Source organism: Triticum aestivum, chromosome 2B (assembly GCF_018294505.1).
Source record: "Triticum aestivum cultivar Chinese Spring chromosome 2B, IWGSC CS RefSeq v2.1, whole genome shotgun sequence".
NCBI lineage: Eukaryota > Viridiplantae > Streptophyta > Magnoliopsida > Poales > Poaceae > Triticum > Triticum aestivum.
In genome coordinates this window covers 68,885,105-68,894,728 of record NC_057798.1, presented here as the reverse complement: position 1 = coordinate 68,894,728, position 9,624 = coordinate 68,885,105, and the positions used below count along the sequence as shown (strand labels likewise).

The 9,624-nt window shown below is 48.4% G+C and overlaps 2 pseudogenes; both read right to left on the bottom strand.

Moving 5' to 3' along the window:
- Positions 1-959: 959 nt before the first annotated feature.
- Positions 960-3,364, bottom strand: LOC123040494 (uncharacterized; annotated as a pseudogene).
- Positions 3,365-7,522: 4,158 nt separating this feature from the next.
- On the bottom strand, positions 7,523-8,770 carry LOC123040493 (uncharacterized; annotated as a pseudogene).
- Positions 8,771-9,624: the final 854 nt, after the last annotated feature.

Genomic DNA, 9,624 nt, shown 5'->3' with positions numbered 1-9,624 from the left:
ATGCAGATGATCGATTTGCAGAAGCAAACAAATATCATGGCAGGTGGTTCTATTATTGTATCATTGCTCTGTTTTTCTTGTACTTGTTGTTCATCCGTCATTAGAATGGGCATTTAGGTCTGTCAGGGTAGAGGACGTGATCTGTGCGCCATGCCAAGTTGATGCAACTGAGTCGAAGCAGCAATTTGGAAAATTATTCAGTGTTCATGCCCCTGTTTTTATTCTTCAGTTAACAGAGTGCACACCCAAATTCAGTTTCTAGTAAAAAAAATCTGGGCTGCCGAATAGATGTTGGGCCGTGAGGAAATAACCAGACCCAAAGAGAAACCAGCCCACCCGCGTGGTGGCACCAGCCCATTTTTATAGCATAGAGGCACCCATGTTTAACGAAAAATGGTTTGACTAAATAAAATGTTGCTTGGGCAAATAAACCTCTAACAAACATATACTTCTGGACTTGTTTTTACTTTGGCCAAATTTTTGTTCATGGAACAATGTAAATAAAAATGCGGCAAAATGCAAAGAGGTAGCACATGCCACATGTTTTACTTGGGCCCGTTTTACTTGTGTTAGCTCATAGAAAATTTACTTCTTTTAACGTTTCAAAAATTATGTTACTTGTTTTTTTCATGTAATAATGTAAATAAAAAATCCACTAAAAAGAAATTATTTGTGGCTTATGTAAAAAAGATTATCTAATCTTTGGAGGGAAAAAATGAATAAACACTACTTTAGTTGCACCACCTTTTCTAATCCCTGTCAATCATGATATCGCAAGCAGCAAAAGTACAGCGCTTCTACTTCTTGAAACATGTGAGCATCTCGGGGCTCAGGTTCAAGATAATTGCAAAAGGGAACCAACTTCTTTTTATTACTCTTCGTAGTGCCACATATCACATTCACAGCAGCTTACATCAAGATTACACAGCAGGGCTTGCATAAAACAAGCAAAACACCTCTTACATCCAGAACACTGCAGGAGAAAAGGACAGGATATGCTTAGACACTACACAAGAGTTAGAGCAGTGGCGCGTGGTTTGCAGCTCTCCCCTGTGATCATACTTAAGGCCAGACGTGCTCATATGGAGCATGCAACAATCGAATATGCATGTAGACTCCACTCCCTCGCGCTGCATACAATCGACACGGCAAAAAGTTGCTGTTGCCCATGCACGCGAGAGTGACCCTTGTTGCTGCCGGTCGCCGCTCCGGGACTTTGATGAACATCTTCTCCTTCGCAATCTTCCAATCCGGCTGCACAGCACATTCGCGGCTGCGGGAGGCGACTTCACAGGCACAAATGTACCCTTCTTTACGGAACCCAATCCATGCGTCTAGCTCGGACTGAGTATAATTCTGCTCCCTCCCGCTAGGCCCCCGTCCCGCTCCCTCCAGCGAGGGTTTCCGCCGCTGCCGGCGGCGCCCTAGCCCCCTCCCGCCGCCGCCGGCCGCCGACGCGCACGCCCCGGCCCTTCCCGCCCCCCTTTTCCCCCTCCCCCTCCCGTTCCCGCCCCTCCTCCGCCTCCCCGGGAGGTGGCCGGGGCGGCGCGCCCCATCCCCTTCTTCTTGCCCCGCGTTGGATCTCCCCCGCCGCCGGCGGCGGATGCCCTCGGCGCTGGCCCAGGTGGTGCCGGTGGCGGCGGGCCCTTTTGTCCCCGCGCGCTCGTCCCCTTCCCGGGGCTGGTGACGGCGGCGGTGCTGCTCGGCTGGGCGGCGGACGCCGGCGGTGGGCGAGGCGGCGGCGCTGCCCTTGGCGGCAGGGCGGCGTGGTGAGGTGCGGTGGCCGGCGGCGCGCCCCCGGACCAGATCTGGGCCCTCCCGGCCCCATCTGGGTCCTAGCGGGCTGGCCATTGGAGTGGCTTCGTCGTCCTCTGCATGGCGCAGAGGAGGAGCGGCTCGGACTCGCGGTGGTGGCGCTGACGGCATATGCCTTCTGCAGCGTGAAGGCGGGAGCTTTACGGGCATCTGCAGACCCGGCCGGACCTATGGGCCCACGGGACCGGTATGCTCCTGCTGTCACGTCCGGTCGGTTACCATCGTCGACGGTGGAGGTTGGGCCCTCCCGCGTGCCAACGATGCTGCTGTCCCGAGTCCCGGTTCCTCTTCTTCGTTGAGCAGGCCCCTTTCGCGGTGCCGTGGTGAGACGACGCGGAAGCTTCAAGACCGTTTTGGCGCAGAGTGGTGGTTTCTTTGGTGACGTGCTCCGGATCGCCCGAGGTGTAGGTTTGGGATCGGGAGAAATCCCTGTCGGCCGAGTTGACTCCGACGCGGTGGTACCTGAGGGTGCCACCGAACCTTCCTGGAGGGCGTTGGAGGTACCCTTCCTCTCTCCTCATCGAGTATCGAGGGAAACCCTTGGCAGCAGCGTCGTCATCGTCGTGTCCCTTCTTTGAGGTGTTGATTGGTACCGGCGCTCCGGAGTATAGGTGCTTAGTGGAGGATCCCGGTGGGCACGGCGGTCGCGAAGCTTCTTCGTTTTTGTTGATCCGCCGGTGTCGGCATTTGTTTCTTTTCTTTTTCTCTTTCGTTTCTTTTGGGCGTGCCTGTGCTGCTTCCATCCCAGCACCTATCTAGTTGTATCGGTGATGTTTGCTTTGGAATAAAAAGCGGGGGGAAACCCTATTTCATATGCGTCTAGCTCGCTGTCGTAGTAGCCTTGCCCTTGGAAAGGCAGAGCCCATTCCCCATGCCACCTCTACTCAGAACGCTTGGTGTCGAATGAGAAGGTACCCTTTGGAACATGTTGATAAAGACTGTTGTGTGCATACATGAATATGGTGTGCCCGTCTGGGTGCAGTGCGTAAGAGGAAATTATATCATCCCCGGCAAATGGCGGTGGCGATGGCACCCTTTTCCAGGACCAATCCATGGCTGGCCGTGGATCCCACAGCTCATCGCTTCCCGTGGCTGCCCATGACATGGCCTCAAAAGAGTGCTGCTCGCCGGCATGGCGAGATGTCAATGCATACAACTTATCACCGGTGGCCACGAAGATGTCAATGCCACCAAGCAGTGAACATGGTAGGCTTGGCCCGATTGTAATTCCCGCTATCCCGGTATCATATATGAGGATGGGAGTCTGTGGACAGTGTGGGTTGGTGGCGATGAAGATGCTGTTACCAAAGGTCGTGAAGCTCATGCCAAGATAGCGTACTGGCACGGGAAACCGGGGGACGTGAGGGTCAGGGAACCCAAACTGCATGTCGTTGGTGCAGGTATCTTGCAAAGTGTCATCATCAACCTTGTAGATACTGAAGCCCGTGTCCCCATCATCCAGCACCAGGTAGAGGTGCTTCTTCGGCGCACGGCACGACCTTTTCCCGGTGCAGTCGCTGTCGAGGTGCGAGTGTTAATGCTTAGACATGTCTCCTAACTAGATCTAAAGACTGAATATTTGATTCGGAGGGTTACGAGGTTGCCAGCACAAGAGAAGGAATTTATAGACAAACGGAAGGCAGTGTAACTAGAATCCAGATCTAACCTGACGATGAAGTGGGAGGTCTTGGAATCCCTCCCCTTATTTATGATGTGGGCTGACTAATCGAACTCCCACCCGGGCTCGTATTGCAGACAGGCAACGACCTAGAGCCCGAGTCGGAGCAGAACCACCATGGGGAGCCAGAAGGGAACTAGGGTTGGGTGAGGGGACTCGAACCAAGAGTGAAATCGAGATTGATATAAGGGGGGAAATGGGGGTCGCCGGAGTTACCGCGCCGTGGTCGACGGAGTTGTCGCCGCGACGCTCGTGCTCCACGCGCCCGTGGTCGTCGAGTTGCCGGGCCGCCTGTGTGGCTACAAGGCAGTGGAGACGCGCTGCCGCTCCCGTGGTGTGGCCACGCCACCGAAATGTTGATGCGGCCGGTGGTGCTCCGCCCCTCCTTTGCTTCCCCTCCTTTCTTTGCGCGTCTGTTAGGGCCAGTTTGGATGGCGTCCTCGTCCGTTCGCGCCTGGCCTGTACCATGCCTGAAAACTGCCTGAACCATGTTTGGCTGGAAACCACAGGAGCAGAAGCTAGTCTGGCCTGGTGATCACAAAACCTTGATTAGCCTGGTCGATGACCTAGGCTACTTGATTAGCCTAGCTCAGGCATAAGGAACCGGTCGCCTGGAGGCAGCCTGGCTACAAGTAGTACTTTATTCAGCGGGTTTCTCTTGTGAGTTAGCTCTGAACTGGAGTGCGGCTCGGCCCGTTCCGAGGGATAGCACAGAGCGCACACATGGGCCATTCTGGGATTGAGCCTATTTTTTTGGCAGATTTAAATTCCTCTTACAAAGACAGATTTGAATAAACAAATATATACATAATGGATAACTTTTTTCATGAATTTGGAAAAGGTTTAAAATTTTAAAATGATTGAATTTTAGTAAATTCATAAATTTACAAAAAAATTCCTGATAATCAATATACACAAAATTTTAAAAAGTTCTTCATTACGGCATATTTAAAATTACTCGAGATTATTTAAATAAATATTTATAACTTTTGTGAATGTGAATGAATTTTTAAAAATAAATCCAATATTTAAAACTATTGATTTTAAAAAAGGTTATCTCATCTCATATTATAAAAAGTTCATGTATAAAAATACAGAAACAAAAAATAGACAAAAATACTAATAAGAACACACAAAAAAAGCATAAATGCGGTATAAACAAAATCGATGAAAAAACTGTTAAAAAACATTGAAACCACAACACCCCGCAGGGTTCACGCACATCCCCGCTATTCTCCACGCTCTGCAGGGAATAATATTTGCCCTAATCTTCTAAGCACTACTATCATGGATTTCCTATCCCTTACTCCTACAAAGTACTAGCGGGTAGTCGCTGAACAACATGTATTATCTGTGTAGATCTCAGATCATGTTCTTTGGACCCTTAATAATCAATCACATAGCTAGTTTAACAAATAACGACATATAAATAGGCACAAATGAATCCCCTACATCTCCCACACATATGGGCATTACTCACGCATATAAGAAGAATGACCAACAAACACAAAGATCAAATAGGGGAAAGCCATATCGATGATACTACAAATTATAGCAACAATATGAATCATCGATGTGATCTTAATCTCTGATACAGTGTGAATAGAGTTATAAATCCTAACCTTACAAGTTGGAACTACTCTCTCTATGGTGGTGATGTCGATGAATGAAGGGGTTGTGATGTGAAGAAAGCCGAAATGGATATAAGTGAAGTTTTTCTCTTCCCAATCTCTTCTGCGGTGTTCAGATGGCGATTGCGATGTCTTCCTCCTCTCTTCTCTTATGTGTCCCTTTACAGAAGTTATTTTTATAGATGAGAGGGAGGTGGAGGCGCCTGTACGACAGATGGCGCTTGTAGTAGGCACTGTCTTCTCTCCTAGTGCGCCGGATGAAGTTTTGCTTAACAGCGAAACTGTCCCCCGCTGTCCCATTTGTTTGGATATTTATCCATTTTCCAAAAGTGTTTTGACCTACACAACAAGTAAGGAAACAATGTTGCTTTATTCTCGGAGTATATCGTTAGTAAAAAGGCGAGAGCCGTCAAAAACTGATCAAAATATCCAATTGAAAGTGTCAGTTTATGAAGCCGTCACTTGCCATTATTAAAAAATAGGAAGTAATTTCACTACTTTTCCCCTTAGAAAAAGGGTTATACGATACATCTTACTACCGGGGAAAGGGTGTAGTATAAATTTCATTCAACCCTTGATTTAGATGGCACTCTAAAGTTGGGTTGTTCCATTTAATTTCATTTTTAAGGGCAATTGAGTAACTTAGTTAATAGTCTAATATCTAACTATGTTCAACTCGTGTGCATTTCGCATAGCTGTTGACTTTGGATGGCACTCCTAAGTTGTGTTGTCCAGTTTAATTTTTTAGGGCAATCTAGTAATTTAGTTATTTGTCTATTCTCTAAGCTCCGATCCGCTCCTCTGCGTATGTCATACACCAACCACCGTGAACTGTCACTGAGCCAGTGTGACCTCAGTGGTTCTTCGGCATTGGCATCTCCTGGGCGCTCCTGGAGGTGTTCGAAGCGCACACCATCCGACATGAACTAAGGCTATGTTCGGTTTGCAGGATCAGAAAACATAGGAACAAAAAAATGTAAGGAATAGGGGAAACAAGCACCTATAAAACTGAGGATTTTAAAAGAGAGGAATAGCTGGGAGTGAAGCGTTCGTCGGTAATCAAAGGAAGCTGGACATCAACGGAGCAGCGAACTGTGGCTTTGGAATTTTTTTTATTTGGCTGCAGACCTTTCCCTTGGGCATGTGATGGAATATTATATTGGATTACAAGGCTGTTTCAGCTCTGTACATAGTTAGACCAGTGCGTTGCCTTGGCCAACCGCGAGAAACAAGAGCTCCGACTGGATGTTTCTTTTCCCGTGAAATACGTAGGAATCCCACGAAAACTGAAGACTTTCCCTAGTTTTACTGTTAACTTTTCCTTCACTCCGAACGCACCAAAGGTAGAAAATACCACAGGGTCAGGTTCCTTTGTGTTTTCCTCCAGACCGAACGCACCCTAAACGTGTGCATGCAGGCGTTAGGACGGGGAGAAGTATGGAGCTAGCCCCGTAGTTCATGTTTTATTAGACAAAAGGACATAGGCTCGGAGTTAAATTAATGACACCCTTATACAAGAACAAATACGAGAACCACAAAACACAAGACAACACAACCCGCCACGACGGACAGATACATAGTATTACGGGGAATAGCAGATGGACACTACAACCGGCTACATGCAAGCAATGTATACCAAGAAGGAACCCAGCCTATAAAGGTCAAATTTGAACTAAAACCACGACACTTATTTTGGATCGGATGAAGTACCTTTGTATACTAACATAAAATGCCTTGCATTAGCGTACAGAGAGAGTACCATTTCTTAATGGTAGACATAACAAAGGCAGATCCTATTGATAAATGGTCGAAGGAAGGTAAAATTCCCACCAAGAATTTAGCAAGCATGTACATCAGCCACAAATATAGGCTACTGACATGGGTAGAACCACAATGGATTAACTTTAAAAAGAACCATAGCCTTGCACGTACAGAGTCATTTGATGAAGCTGTTAACCACCTTATACTGACCTAATGCTGTTTGTAGTATTCTTCAAGAACATATTCCAATTTTTGCCAGAACTGGGCCTGGAAATTACTCAAATAGGTTTGTAACCATTACTTCTTTTGTGTATTCATCATAGGTAATTTAATTTCCCTGCAGCAAAACTGCAATTTCTCCGTAATGTAAAGGCGGAGCTTCTGCTATGTTTCTTCAAAATAAGAACTAATTAACAAACTGATATTAGAATAGAATTTCCCCATCCATATTTAACACAGTGTTATTGCAGGAGCAAAAGACAGCCCCACTTTTAGTTTTTGGCTTTCGAGAACAGACACGCAAAAAGAATCACTCATGTTCCATTAAAATGCCAAGAGAAGTGGACTTCCTTTTTATTTCTCTATATATATACTGCCCACATATAATACATAGCTTACATTACTCGAACATGGTTTGCATAAAACATGTCAAATAGCTTTACATCCAGAACACTACAGGAGAAAATGTCTGAAGATGCTTAGACACTACAAAGGAGTTAGTGTGGTGGCGCGTGGTTTGCAGTTGTCCCCTACGATCATACTTAAGACCAAACGTGCTCATGTGGAGCACACAGCCATCACGGTCACCAAAGGCGCACTTAAACTCCACTCCCTCGCGTAGCACAGACTCCACAAGGCAAAAGCTGCCGTCGCCCATGTACGCGAGACCAGGCCTCGCAAATGCCAGCCGCCTCTCCGGGTCCTTGTGGAACAGTTTCTCCTTGGTCACCTTCCACTCCGGCTCCACCGCACGGCCGCTGCTGCGGGAGGCGACCTCACAGGAGCAGATGTACCCGTCGTTGTGAAGCCCGACCCATGCGTCTAGCCCGTTGTCATAGTAGGCTTGCCCATGGAATGGTAGCGCCCAATCCCCATGCAACTTCCACTCGGAAGTCCTGGTGTCGACGGAGAAGGTGCCCTTTGGAAGATGATGATAGCTATGTCGCGCGCGGACATGAATATGGTGTGCCCGTCCGGGTGCAGCGCGTAAGAGGTGATTACGTCATCCATGGCGAACGGTGGTGACGAGGGCACGCTTTTCCAGGACCACCTCATGGTTGGGCTCGGCCACGGATCGTCCTTGTCCATTGGCGCCCAGGACATGGCCTCGAAAGAGTGCTGCTCGTGGACATGGCGATGTGTCAACGCGTACAGCATGCCGCCGGCGGCCATGGTGAAGGTGGTCGTGTCGATGAGTCGAACCGGTGGGCGGGGACCCATGGTGAGCCCGGCCGTCTCAGTGTCGAACACGAGGGTGCGAGTGTGTGGACAGCATGGGTTGGTGGTGATGAAGATGTCGCTGCCCATGGCGGCGAAGTCCATGTGAAGACGTTTAACCGGAGAGCAGCAGGGTCGGGGAACCCATGGTGCAGGTCGGTGGTGGTGTCCTGCAAGGCGTCCACGTCGATCTTGTGGATGTTGAAGCCCTTGTGCCAATCATCCAGCACCAGGTAGAGGTGCTTCTTTGGCACACGCCGTGGCCTTTTTCCGGTGCGGCCGCCGTTGGGTTCAGAGCGGTGACGCTTAGACATGTCTCGTTCAATCGATCTTCCGGCTCTTACTGGATCTAAAGATTGATTTTTTGATTCTGATGATGGTTACGAGGTTGCCAGTACAGAAGATGAAATTTATAGACAAACGGAAGGGCACGGAGATGACAATGGGAATCCAGATCTAACCTGGCGATGAAATGAGAGGTCTTCGAATCCATCTTATTTATGAGAAGTGGGAGCCTCGGGGTGACTCCCAGCCGGGCTCGGATTGCAGATAGGCAATTGCAGAGTACCTAGCTAGAGCCCGAGTCGGAGCAGAACCACCATGGGAAACGGCCTACAGGAGCCCCGAAGGAACTAGGGTTGGGGGAGGGAAAAATGGGTCACCGCCGTGGTCGCCGGAGGGGTCGCCACGGCGCTCGTGCTCCACTCCCGTGGAAAATCTGGAGTTGCCGGACCGCCCGTGTGGCTAGAAGGCAGTGGAGACGCGCCGCCCCTCTCGTGGTCGCCGAGATCTTGCTGTGGCCGTGCCGACCCTCCTGTGGTCGACGAGATGTTGGTGTGGCCGGCGGCGCTCCGCCCTTCCTCTGCTCTCCTCATTTTCTTTGAGCGCGTTGCCTCCACGAATTCTGCGCGCGGCAGTGCGGCTCGGCCCATTGCGAGGGACGGCCTAGGCGCGCACATGGTCCCGTTCCGGGATCGAGCCTGTTTTTTTGTTTTCTTTGACAGAGTAAAATAAAATCTCTCAAAAAGCATCTTTAACACAAACAGTACATATTAAAAGATATTCATCAATCTCACTCAAGAACAGATATTCATGAATTTTTCCAAAACTTCACTGATTAAAAATGTTCATGCATTTTAAATATCTTCCATGAATTTCTAGAAAAATAAAAAAAAAATCTAAATTTTAAATATATTTTTTGTTTCTAAAAATAGTAATAATAAAAAACTTACCTGGATTGTTAAAAAATGTGCACAATTTTAAAAACAAGTACATGTTTTTATTTTATATTATATTAAAAAA